We start from the raw sequence: 12664 nt of genomic DNA, 5'->3' as shown, positions 1-12664 counted from the left end.
TGTGGTGTCCGGTAGACTGAAGTGTAGGACTAGCTAAAGGGCTACATCTATTACGCATCTTAACCAGTTCACCGTAGCGTGTAGGCCGCTTCGGGCTGCTACAAGCTGGGCTAGTCAGCTCGCTACAGCAAACGTGTCCGCGGCGTCTGAAGTTACGAAATTACCCTGCTCTAACTGGCGGACACGGTCCTCTAGTAGGGCCAACCTATCCATGAGAACGGTGCACGAAGAGCAGGGAGCTATACTCATGTTGTTTCATTCACCAAGTCAAGTTCTTGCTGTCTTTGGAGCTACAGGCGAAGAGTAGCAGCAGTGTGAGGGAGCAGACACCTTCGGCGCGTAGTTGCTTTGGACCGCGACTAGCTAAGCTTCGTTACCTGAGCAGCTAGCTAGCTGAGAGAAAGGCGGTGAGACAGAGAGTGGGTGCTTTGTAAGTTTGATAAGACTACTAAATATGTTTGAGAAGGAATAAAGAAAGCTGTAAAATAATTAGAAGCCCACAGATAGAAAGATAGTACTCATATTTTTCACGGCTGCAGACTTTTCATGTCGTTAGGTCCAACCCAACACCCCGACATACCATAAAATATTTCGGAAAGATTGGAGCATGTTGATGTAAGTTATGTAAGTTATAAACGTTTTCCCCACTAGGGCGCGATAAAGGCGCTGTAGTAGTTATGCAGTTGCATCCCACACAACACCCTGCCCCACCATACACAAATTGGGTAGACTGTAGCATGTGGATGAACGTTCTGAGCGTTATAGTTTTTCAACACTAGGGGGCAATAATTGCGCCGTAGTAGTTATGCAGATGCATCCCACAAAACAACCCAACTCAACATAAAACATTTCAGGAAGATTGGAGCATGTGGACGGAAGTTATGAGAGTTATCATTTTTTACCACAAGTGAGCAATAAAGGCAGTGCAATAGTCATGCTGGTAGGTCCTGACATCTGGACCCACCATAAAAAAAATTCCGGATGATAGGACCATGTAGACAGAAGTTATGAGAGTTATAATTTTTCACCACATGGGAGCGATAAAGATGTTGCAGTAGAAATGCAGTTGTAAAACCCGACCCACCATTAAACATTTCCGGAAGGTCAGAGCATGTGTAAGGAAGTCCTAAGTGTTATAGTATTTTACCACCAGGGGTCAATAAACGTGCCGTAGTAGTTATGCAGATGCGTCCCGACTAACACTCAACCCACCCAAAAAAAAAAATCAGGAAGATTGGAGCATGTGGAAAGAAGTTATGACTGTTATAATTTTTCAACAAAAGGGGGGGATAAAGGTGCTGCAATATTGAGATTGTTATGTCTTAACCAACACCCTGACCCACCCCAAACAATTTCAGGAAGTTTGGAGCAAGTGTAAATAAGTTATGACTGTTATAGTATTTCACCGACAGGGGGAAATAATTGTGCCACGCTTGTCACACAGTTATAAGTTTTCACCACAAGGGGGCGATGGTAGGGTCGATAATAAAGTCTAGACCAGGGGTCAGCAACCCGCGGCTCTTGAGCCGCATGCAGCTCTTTAGCGCCGCCCTAGTGGCTCCCTGGAGCATTTTTAAAAAAGGATTGAAAATGAAAAAAGATTGGGGAAAAATAAATGTTTTGTTCTAGTATGTTTTTTGTTTAAAGACAAACATGATACAAACCTTCACAAAAGTTAGAAAGCCCACTGTTTATGCTTCACTGATGAGAGTATTTGGTGAACCGAGGATGTCGTTGTGGCTTGTGCAGCCCTTTGAGACACTTGTGATTTAGGGCTATATAAATAAACATTGATTGATTGATTGATTGAACATTGTTTTGTCCTACTAATTTCGGTGGTTCTTGAACTCACCATAGCGTGCACTGTGCCGCAACAGTTTGTTTACATGTAAAATCTTCCACTCCTTCTTTGTCTCATTTTGTCCACTAAACGTTGTATACTGTGCGTGAATGCACAAAGGTGTGCTTTGTTGATGTTGTTGAGTTGTTGGAGTGCTAATCAGGCATATTTGGTCAGTGCAGGACTGCAAGCTAATCAATGCTAACATGCTATTTAGGCTAGCTGTATGTACATGTTGCATCATTATGCCTAATTTTTGATAGTATGCTAATATAGGTAATATAGACACATCATGTGTTGCCTTCATTATAACACTTATATAAGGCTTTTAAAGTAATTTTGATAGTAGGCTAATATAGCTAATATAGTCCGAGTCCATGGTTCTCGCCCGGAAAAGGGTGGAGTGCCATCTCCGGGTTGGGGAGGAGACTCTGCCCCAAGTGGAGGAGTTCAAGTACCTAGGAGTCTTGTTCACGAGTGGGGGAAGAGTGGATCGTGAGGTCGACAGGCGGATCGGTGCGGCGTCTTCAGTAATGCGGACGCTGTATCGATCCGTTGTGGTGAAGAAGGAGCTGAGCCGGAAGGCAAAGCTCTCAATTTACCGGTCGATCTACGTTCCCATCCTCACCTATGGTCATGAGCTTTGGGTTATGACCGAAAGGACAAGATCACGGGTACAGGCGGCCGAAATGAGTTTCCTCCGCCGGGTGGCGGGGCTCTCCCTTAGAGATAGGGTGAGAAGCTCTGCCATCCGGGGGGAGCTCAAAGTAAAGCCGCTGCTCCTCCACATCGAGAGGAGCCAGATGAGGTGGTTCGGGCATCTGGTCAGGATGCCACCCGAACGCCTCCCTCGGGAGGTGTTTAGGGCACGTCCAACCGGTAGAAGGCCACGGGGAAGACCCAGGACACGTTGGGAAGACTATGTCTCCCGGCTGGCCTGGGAACGCCTCGGGATCCCCCGGGAGGAGCTGGACGAAGTGGCTGGGGAGAGGAAAGTCTGGGCTTCCCTGCTTAGGCTGCTGCCCCCGCGACCCGACCTCGGATAAGCGGAAGAAGATGGATGGATGGATGGATGGATGGATAGACACTTATATCATGTGTTGTCATCATTATAACACTTATATAAGACTTTTAAAGTCATTTTGATAGTAGGTTATTATAACTTATATAGACACTTACATCATGTGTTGTCTTCATTATAACACTTATATAAGACTTTTAAAGTAATTTTGATAGCAGGCTAATATAGCTAATATAGACACTTATATCATGTGTTGTCATCATTATAACACTTATATAAGATTTTTATAGTCATTTTGATAGTAGGCTAATATAGCTAATATAGACACTTACGTCATGTGTTGCCTTCATTATAACACTTATATAAGACTTTTAAAGTCATTTTTGATAGTAGATTATTATAACTTATATAGACACTTACATCATGTGTTGTCTTCATTATAACACTTATATAAGACTTTTAAAGTAATTTTGATAGCAGGCTAATATAGTTAATATAGACACTTTCGTCATGTGTTGCCTTCATTATGACACTTATATAAGACTTGTAAAGTCATTTTGAAAGTAGGTTATTATAACTAATATAGACCCTTAAATCACGTGTTGTCTTCATTAAAATGATTACCGTATTACTTTCCAAAAAACCTCCAATTTTGTCAAAAGCGGACAGCGCGCCTTATAATCCGGTGCGCCTTATATATGGACCAATATTGAGCCACAACAAACCTAAACTTTGTTTTCATAAAGTTAGGTCTCGCAACTACGGTAAGCAGCCGCCAACTTCTTTTTCCCCCGTAGAAGAAGAAGCGCTTCTTCTTCTACGGTAAGCAGCCACCAACTTCATGTTCCCCCGTAGAAGAAGAAGTTCTTCTTCCACGGCATGGGTGTCAAACTCTGGCCCGCGGGCCAAAATTGGCCCGCCATGTAATTCCGCTTGGCCCTTGAGGCGATATCAAATTAACACTAGAGCTGGCCCGCCGATTATATACAGCGGCGGTGCCGCGGTAACACTGCGTTCACCGCTAATTCTCATACTTGCCAACCCTCCCGGGAGACTCCCAAATTTCAGTGCCCCTCCCGAAAATCATCACGTCCGCTTTTCACCCAGTCCAACGAATGCTAGCCCAGTCACATAATATGTGCGGCTTCTGCACGCACACACACGTGAATGCAACGCATACTTGACCAACAGCAATACAGGTTACACTGAGGGTGCCCGTATAAATAACTTTAACACTGTTAGAAATATGCGCCACACTGTGAATCCACACCAAACACAACATAAACACAACAAAACAAATACCCAGAATCCCATGCAGCCCTAACTCTTCCGGGCTGCAATATACACCCCCGCTACCACCAAACCAACCCCGCCCACCTCAACCGACGCACGGAGGGGGGTGGGGGGGGGGATGAAAAGCGGACTTGACGACAGCTCGTAGAGGACGTTAAACGCAGTGCCTTTAAGGCACGCCCCCAAGACTGTGGTCCAGGTGGACTACGAGATATAATGACTGATGAACAACTTCGTTCGATAATGAAGGTTGCCTCAGCTCAAAGCCTGAGCCCCGACATTAATGAACTAGCCTCCAAGAAAATATGGCAGGTATCTGGCTTGGGCACATCAGATTAGATCAGTGTGTTGCAAACTGAGCAGTTTAAAGTCCTGAATAGTTGGTTTATTCATTGTTATTGTATTTTCTAATTTATTAGCCTGTGGAAAAACATTAATGTTGATATTTACCTCAGAAGGCTGCAAATAGAAAAGAGGCATTCAATTTTTATTTAAATTGTATTTGATATGCCATTGATATTTTTTAATTATTATTATTATTATTTGAAACTTGATTTTGCATGTCACTATAAAGTTATATAAGCCTTGCTTGTTCAATATTCAATGCAAAACTTGTTTGGGTCCCTATTAAAAGTTTAATTTGTTCAACCTTGGCCCTCGGCTTTGTTCAGTTTTAAATTTTGGCCCACTCTGTATATGAGTTTGACACCCCTGTTCTACGGTAAGCAGCCGCCCCCGTAGAAGAAGAACAAGAAGAAGCGTGCGGTGCATGCTGGGATATATGATTGTGCGAGGCGTGCCGTTTTGATTTCCATTTGTTTGTTTATGTAAAGACCCCAAAATGGCTCCTATTAAGAGACACGCTTACGACGCAGAGTTTAAATTTAAGACGATCAGTCACGCACGGGAATAGAACAGCAGCGACACTGACTCGATTAATGACGACTTCGACGATGCCGTATCCGCCCAACTGTTTAATTCGGACACTGAAAAAGAAGAATTTGAGGGATTCGTGGATGAGGAATAACTTCATAGAGTGAGCTTACATGTTTATTTTGTGTGTTGTGTTGTGTGACATTAACGTTTGAGCAACGTTGAGTTATTGATATATTGTTATTGCTCTGCACTATTTCGAGTGTTACTATATTGTGATTGCACTAACGTTTGATTTACCGTAACAGTATCACTGTTTTTTACGTGTTTATTGAATCAGGGAAAAGTTCCCCTCCACTATGTGATATAAATGTTGCACTACTGTTATACCTTGCTGTTGTTAAAAGATAAACAAAACACCACGTCACTGACTTTACCTCGGGGAAAATAATAAAACAGCTGTTTATTCATTTTGGGAGTGAACAGGGTTGTCAGAACGCTGGTTTGTAATCTATTAATAAAGTTTGACTGACCTATCTGACTGTTTTGTTGACATTCCCTTTAGCGCAGCTCTATCTAATGGATGCATAGGTGCGCCTTATAATCCGGTGCGCCTTATATATGAACAACGTTTTGAAATATGCCATTCATTGAAGGTGCGTCTTATAATCCGGTGCGCCTTATAGTGCGGAAAATACGGTATATAAGACTTTTAAAGTCATTTTGATAGTAGGCTATTATAGCTAATATAGACACTTACGTCATGTGTTGCCTTCATTATAAGACTTGTATACCGCTTTTCATTTTTTGTGGCTCCACACAGATTAGTTTTTTGTATTTTTGGTCCAATGTGGCTCTTTCAACGTTTTGGGTTGCCGACCCCAGGTCTAGACCTGAAAGCCTAATTTCAGTTTGGAAGAAGATCTGATCATCGAAGTGAAGTGATGACAAAATGACGTGTCATGACGTGGGGCAGATTTCGCCCACTTTGAATGGTTATGAATAAGCACTGACCCATCGAGCACTGCAGGATGTCATCATCATCATTTCTACCAATTATGACAAAAATCTGAACTTGTGCAGCCGAGTTATTACGTTTCGTGTTATGTGGCGAGCCATCAGATCAAAGTTTGGCACCATGTCACACCCACATCCTGTCATGAGCAAAAGTAAACAACAGCAATTTATCATCACCCATCAGTTTAGTATCGGTATCTGATCACCTAGAGTGCAGAAATTACAGTTAAATTGATAATGGCATGGGGCAGTTTTTGCCACCAGGCCCGCCCACTACGAATAGATATAAACAGGTACTGACACATCGGGCACTTCAGGGTGTCATCAGCTTCATTTCTACCAATTCGGATCTAGATCTGAGTTTGTGGAGCTGAGTTTCATGTAAAATGACCTTAAAGCCATCGGAGCCAAGTTTGGAGCCAGGCCACGCCCACATTTTATGGTGTAGGCAAAATCTGTTCACAATTTATCATCACCGCTATGTGATGTAACTGAAATGATAACCGCTACTCATTTGGCGAAAGTCCATAGGAGGAGTTCGTTAAAAGTACGAACCCTTTTTTTCCACCAAAAAATGGCAAAAAAACATCAGAGCCAAGTTTGGCAGCGTGCCACGCCCACATCTTTTGCCGTAAGCAAAAAGTGTTCGCAATTTATCATTACCTATGTGTAGATGCTCATTTTCAGATATGGGTTCTTGAGATTTTTACATGCGTCTTTAATGACAGGACACATGTAAAAATCTCAAGAACCTCCTGCTATTTTGGTTTCAAAACGTAAAACTGGTAGGAGGGGCTATTTTTTTCTAGTTTTAAAGGGGGCGCTACACACAATCTTGAAATTCAATTTTCGGGACAGCCAAAATATAACATTTTTCACCATACCAGACGCGCCTGCAAAATTTGGGGACTTTTCATGCATGCGCCAAATAATAAAAAACACAGCAATTTCTTTTTTTTTCTTTTTTTATAATGTCCTGCCCAGCTTCTCGGGCAAATCATATAGCAGATGTAGATGCCCATATCGGCTGTTCAGATTTACTTTACAAAAGAGAAGTGTAGGATATTTCTCTTGTTTCCTTATTTGTATTTTGACTTCATTAAATGTATTTATATTATCATTTGGTGCAGCCGGGCCGGAGCAGGAGGGGATAGAAAGAGAAAAAAAGGAAGACAGAGGGGGGAATTGTGGGGACAAGAGGGGGATTAGACAGAGAGACAAAAACAACAACAGCAAACACAACAACAACAGAGCAACATCAGCAAATACGACATGTACAAATATGATGGTAAAAGTAATAGCAAATAAGCAGTTAGCGAAAATAAAAAATAATACAGAAATGACAATGAGCATTATTACACTAAAAATGGAGCAATATGAATACCAATAGAAATAGTGCTATTGATAATAAACAATACCAATACTTTACCTTTATTATCAACAATACAATTGTTCAAATGCAACAATACATATACGTAATGATAACTTGAGATACGAAAGAATGCAGAAAAATGGGGGGGAAGAAAGAGAAGCAACCTACATTAACCTTGTAGATTGTTATAGTAACAATAGGTTAAGCTTTGTCAGTGTGCCATGTGTTATACCCAGTTTACCCTAGGGCAACAACGTTAATATATGTTTGATGAAACGTGATTATGTGCATGAGTGTATGTGTGCATATGTGCTTGTATATGTACAGTATGTGTATATGTGTGCTTGTACAGTGAATGTATATGTATAGAATGTGTATGTGTGTGTTTGTACAGTGAATGTATATGTACAGTATGTGTATACAGTATGTGTGTTTTTACAGTAAATGTATATGTACAGTATGTGTATATGTGTGTTTGTACAGTGAATGTATATGTACAGTACATGTATGTGTGTGTTTGTACAGTGAATGTTTTTGTGTAGTATGTATATGTGTGTGTTTGTACAGTGAGTGTATATGTACAGTATGTGTATACAGTATGTTTGTATAATGAATGTGCGTGTGGATGTACGAACTTTGAGTGTGTAAATATGTACTGTATTTGTATATGTATGTGGGAGTGTAGGTACCTATGTATGTGTGTATGTATGTATGTGAGTATATGTGAATTTGCATGTACAATACATTTGACTCCCAGTGTGTGCGGGAGCCAGAGTACGGCCCCAGCCCCCCCGAGAGCCCATCCCACAAACAGTAGGTGCGGTGCCCAGGGAACCAGGGACCACCGCCCCCACGCAGCCAAGCCGGACAGCGACAGGAACCCCAGAGCCTGGCCCACCGCGCCGCCCACAAGGGCCAGCAGCAGGCCGCAGACAGACGCACCCGGCAGAGGACAAGGCACGAGAAAAGCAGGGGGCAGCCAGACCCCAAGCCAGCGAGAGACCACACCCCACACGGACAGAAAGGCGGGACGCCCCGCCCGAGGGGCCCGGTTGCCAGTGGGGCGGGGGTTCTCCGGGCCCCCCGGGCGGGGCGTCCCGCCTTTCTGTCCGTGTGGGGTGTGGTCTCTCGCTGGCTTGGGGTCTGGCTGCCCCCTGCTTTTCTCGTGCCTTGTCCTCTGCCGGGTGCGTCTGTCTGCGGCCTGCTGCTGGCCCTTGTGGGCGGCGCGGTGGGCCAGGCTCTGGGGTTCCTGTCGCTGTCCGGCTTGGCTGCGTGGGGGCGGTGGTCCCTGGTTCCCTGGGCACCGCACCTACTGTTTGTGGGATGGGCTCTCGGGGGGGCTGGGGCCGTACTCTGGCTCCCGCACACACTGGGAGTCAAATGTATTGTACATGCAAATTCACATATACCCCCCCCCCCCCACCCCCGGAGAGCGCGGCGAGGCCAGCCCACGGCCACCAAAACACAGCAATTTCAATAGGGCCCTTGCGTTGCTCAGCATTGCACCTTTGGTGCTTGCTTCGCTGCTCGGGCCTTAATAAACTGAGCAATTACAATAGGGCCCTTGCGGTGCTCTGCATCACACCTGCGGTGCTTTCTCCGCTGCTTGGGCCCTAATAATAATAATAATAAACATTACATTTTGAGTAGTGCCTTCGCAGGCACTTTTCCTGCTGCGACCAGCATCGAACGGGGCCTCGCTCCCCTGGCACCACGGGGATCAACGTGTTGGCCGGTACGCACAACACTTGCGGTTAAGTCCCACCCGACGCCCTGACTCGGAATTTTTTATTTTTTATTTTTTTTAATAAAGAAATACAATCATGTGTGCTTACGGACTGTATCCCTGCAGACTGTATTGATCTATATTGATATATAATGTGTATATTGTGTTTTTTATGTTGATTTAATTTAAAAAAAAAAAAAAAAAAAATGTTTTTTTTTAAATTTTTTATTTATTGCGCGGCCCGGTACCAATCGGTCTGCGGACCAGTACCGGGCCGCGGAACGGTGGTTGGGCACCACTGCTCTAAACTATATCCCACCATCAAAAATTTCAGGAAGATTGGAGCATGTCGAAGGAAGTTATGGCTGTTAAAATTTACCACCACAAAGGGGCGATATTGGCACCACTGCAACAATGCAGTTGCAGCCCACCAATTACTGTGATCCACTATTAAACATTTCGGGAAGATCGGAGCATAAAGAAACTTGACAGCTATCATTTTTCACCACAAGGGGGCGATGGTAGGGTCGATATTAAAGTCTACGCATGGCTGGACCCTGACCTTAAAGCCTAATGCCAGTTTGGAAGAAGATCTGGGGCCGTATTTATCAAGCGTCTTAGAGTGCCATTTTACACTTAAGTCCTGAAAATTTGCGACATTTAGTCCTACTCTCAAACTTAAGAATAAAAGCTATTTATCAACTTTCTTAAGTCTAAGAATCACTCCTACTCTCCACGATATTTAAGAGACCTTCAGAGGTGTCTTAAGTGGTTAGGAGTTGCCAGCAGGGGATGGCACTGAGGCGAGAGAGACGTGTGCGAACGTTCAGGGAGCAGAAGGATGTCCTGGCTTTGTTTGATGACGAGCAGCTGATCAAACGGTATCGTTTAGACAGAGCGGGTATTATTTTTGTCACAGATTTAATAATTTTCGATTCCTTGTTGATTTCTGCATGTGGCTGCAGTGGGCTAGTATATATAGAGCCACCCACACCAGTTTCAAATTAGTTGCCTAATTAATGAATTGGAAAGAAAATGTTACGAGAGTAGCGTATGTGTGAGGTGAGTGACGTCAGTGAGTGTGTGGGCGAGAGAAGAGAGGGAGCGGTAGCGTGAGTGCGGGCAGGGACTAGTTTGTTTTGTATTATTTTGTAGTTCATTGTCAAAATATACACTCCCATTGTCCACTTAAATATTTCTAAGATATTTCTTTATTCTTAGACAAGGGATTCCCTTCCGTGATTGGTCATTTCTATGGACACAGAAATGACGTCACTTAAAATTCCGTTTACGGCACATAGTAATGTCGTAATTCAGCTCTGAGTGTGACACTTAAGATTCAGTCCTACCCTTCGCTGAAAGTGTGAGTAAGACGCTTGATAACTAACTTTTAAGTGCAGCTTTTAGCGAATAATTTCTTTACTCATAAGTCAACGCTTAGCAGACTTCTTAGGAGTAATTCTAAGAAGCTTGATAAATACGGCCCCTGGTTAATCTAAAGTGAAGTAATGGCAGCGTGATTAGTAATTGTGTGGGGAAGATTTTAGCCGTTAAGCTTCGCCCACTTTGAATGACTATGAATAAGTTCAGACCCATCGAGCACTGCAGGATGTCATCATCATCATTTCTACCAATGATGACAAAGATCTGAACTTGTGGAGCCGAGTTATTAACGTTTCGTGTTTTGTGGCGAGCCATCAGATCAAAGTTTGGCGCCATGCCACGCCCGCATCCTGTCATGAGCAAAAGTAAACTACAACAATTTATCATCACCCATCAGCTTAGTATCGGTATCTAATCATCTAAAGTGCAGAAAGGACAGTTAAATCGGATGGTGTGGGTCAGTTTTTGCTGCCAGGCTCCACCCACTATGAATAGGTATGGACTTCAGGGTGTCATCATCATCATTTCTACCAGTTAAGATCAAGGTCTGAGTTAGTGGAATGTTTCGTGTAAAATGACCAAAGGCCATGGGAGGCAAGTTTAGCGCAAGGCCACGCCCACATTTTATGGCGTAGTCAAAATCTGTTTGCAATTTATCATCACCTTTATGTGGAGTGTCTGCAATTTTAACCATGACTCATTTGGTAAAAGTCCTTAGAAGATTTTTAAAGTACGACCCTTTTGTGTTGACAAAAAATGTCCAAAGGAAACCAAGATGGCCGACTTCCTGTTCGTTATCAGATATGGGTTCTTGAGATTTTTACATGCGTCCTGTCAATAAGGACGTCTCCAGCGATTTTCGTGCCATAATCCTCACAAAGGAAAAATGGGGTAAAAACAAGCGTCTTTTCGTGTCTTGGGTGCCTAAGTGTACCAACTAGTCAGATTATATCTTCGTCCTTCTACTATTCAGGTGAGAGGCATTATTTATGATCTAGAATAAACAGCCACTGATGTCAATACAGCCACGACAAGCTGTTACTCCCTCTGATCACGGCGCCGCTAAAATAGTTTGTCTGCGTTAGCGCTTATGCTAACAATATCGCTAGTACCTGATTAAATATTCAAGTCACGAAATGTAGTATTCACAAGTTTAGAATGCATTAAGGAAAAAATATCTGTCGTCATGTCTTTCATAATGATTGTGAATGATAGGCAAATTCCAAAAATATACAGTTCCTCTTTAAAAGGGGCTGTTTGCAACTCCCTCACAATTACAGTATTTTTAGGACTATGATGCGCACTTAAAATCCTTTAATTTTCTCAAAACTCGACAGTGTGCCTTATACAGGTGTGTACACCTTTTCCATGGTCAAATTCAAGCACTTTTTAAGGACTTTCAGATCAATTTTCCAGTTTTACCAGTACCCTTCAAAAGGCGAAAACACGTGTGAATCAATCCATAGCCTTGTTGTTTGAGGTCACCAGATGCTGTCTGTAGGAAAAATAAGGAACATCTGCTAAAACCTAAGCCTAACATTGAACCAGCAGTTATCATTAAGTGAATGGGGCATAGACAATTAAGCAGTGTTTCTGTAGACTATTCAATGTCATTGGTGTTTGCAAACGTGTCTCCATTTGTGTTGTTTTTCAAATGTCTTGTTCTTTTTCTTACTTACAGCACGGATAGATTCACACCGTATCTGTGCTTGTAAACTGCATAATGTGATATAAATACACGCACCCTCAAAATGTCAATTTCACTCATTTATTAACAAAACTGTTCCACATTAATATAAGGATAATAAATTAAAGGAAAATATTTTGTTTGTTTCACAACACCACAGCCACCTTTCATTAAGCATATCTAGCCTTATAACTGTGGCTATGATAACACATAATTTTTTAGTTGAGGGAAGTTCTTAACATTATAATTTATCATTGACAAACGCTCGCTTTTTTCTTTTCATAGCTCGTAATAACGGTCCGTAATTAACTTGTAATCTAACGCTGATCTCACAGTTTAGGTCTAGCATGTACCGACTATGTTGAGGTCTGGGAAGTCTCGTCAGTAAGGACAACACTGCACAAAAGGACATTAGAGCAAGACTCGGAAAGGCACAGGGTGCTTTTGCTAGG

At 42.8% G+C, this 12664-nt stretch overlaps 1 protein-coding gene across 4 annotated transcripts in view; it reads right to left on the bottom strand.

Moving 5' to 3' along the window:
* ftcdnl1 (formiminotransferase cyclodeaminase N-terminal like 1) overlaps positions 1-12664 on the bottom strand; it is a 110466-nt gene that overhangs the window by 63878 nt on the left and 33924 nt on the right. The gene's annotated exons all lie outside the window — the stretch shown is intronic.

The sequence above is a fragment of the Entelurus aequoreus genome, linkage group LG13, assembly GCF_033978785.1.
Source record: "Entelurus aequoreus isolate RoL-2023_Sb linkage group LG13, RoL_Eaeq_v1.1, whole genome shotgun sequence".
Classification (NCBI taxonomy): domain Eukaryota; kingdom Metazoa; phylum Chordata; class Actinopteri; order Syngnathiformes; family Syngnathidae; genus Entelurus; species Entelurus aequoreus.
The sequence above is the reverse complement of the archived record's forward strand: the minus strand, read 5'-3'. Positions and strand labels throughout refer to the sequence as shown.